At 66.9% G+C, this 777-nt stretch overlaps 1 protein-coding gene across 3 annotated transcripts in view; it reads right to left on the bottom strand.

Moving 5' to 3' along the window:
* Nucleotides 1-675, bottom strand: part of LOC113206549 (protein quiver) — a 16741-nt gene extending 16066 nt beyond the window's left edge. Inside the window, exon 1 of one of the 3 annotated variants that reach the window (XM_052264426.1) lies at nucleotides 511-675. The gene's annotated coding sequence lies outside the window, so the exon portion shown is untranslated. The remainder of the gene's footprint in view (nucleotides 1-510) is intronic. The other 2 variants (XM_052264429.1, XM_052264430.1) reach the window with 2 other exon arrangements.
* Nucleotides 676-777: the final 102 nt, after the last annotated feature.

The raw sequence follows: 777 nt of genomic DNA, 5'->3' as shown, positions 1-777 counted from the left end.
CCCCCCCTCCGGAGCCCCGCGCTGCCTCGCAGCCAGGCATCGCGCGGGTCGCGACAAACCGGATCTCTGCCGTGTCCGTCTGACAAGCAGTGACACGGCTTTGGCGCCAAGCATCCCCTCCGCCAAGCGTAACCCGCGCGTCCAGCTGTGGGTCAGTCAGCGCGCAGCCGGCGTGTCACCACGCTGGCACCCCCACCACCGCCACCCCTCGGTACTCCCTGGCCGGTACCTCGCAAGACCAAGCGATGCGGAAGTAACATGGCGCCGCTCGGCTCGGCACCACGTCCCCCACACAGCTGCCCGGCAGCGTGTCGTGCTATGTTTTCTTCGTTTGATTATTTTGGCGCCGGGCGCTTGGCTCCAGCTGGGCGCCGTTTGGTGGCCGAAAAACCGCGGGTGGCGGCCAGTGTCCGCCCACCCTCGACGTGCGGAGCTCTCTTTTCCTGAACCTCTCTCGCCGCCGTCGGTACGAAGACAAACGAAAACCCAAGTCGACCCGGTTACACCCACCTGGTTGTGACTCCTCGGAGGTTTCCGCAGACTAGTGGGTCGAAGGTTTCGGCTGGCCGTGCGGTCGGCTCGGCTCTGCCTGGGCTGCCTGGGCAGCACTGGGCAGCCTGGGCTGCCTGTGGCGGGGCTGCGGGCGCGCCGACAGTGGGGCCACCACGGAGCGCGTCGGGGCACTGAGGCACGGGGGCCCCTGGCCCCTCCAGGCCCCAACAGCCCACAGCGAGATCGATACATTAGAGCAAAAATGAACTCGGAAGATGTCAACCG

The sequence above is a fragment of the Frankliniella occidentalis genome, unplaced genomic scaffold (assembly GCF_000697945.3).
Source record: "Frankliniella occidentalis isolate FOCC.00 unplaced genomic scaffold, Focc_3.1 Scaffold19, whole genome shotgun sequence".
In the NCBI taxonomy this organism is placed as follows: domain Eukaryota; kingdom Metazoa; phylum Arthropoda; class Insecta; order Thysanoptera; family Thripidae; genus Frankliniella; species Frankliniella occidentalis.
This window is presented reverse-complemented; position numbering and strand designations above follow the sequence as displayed.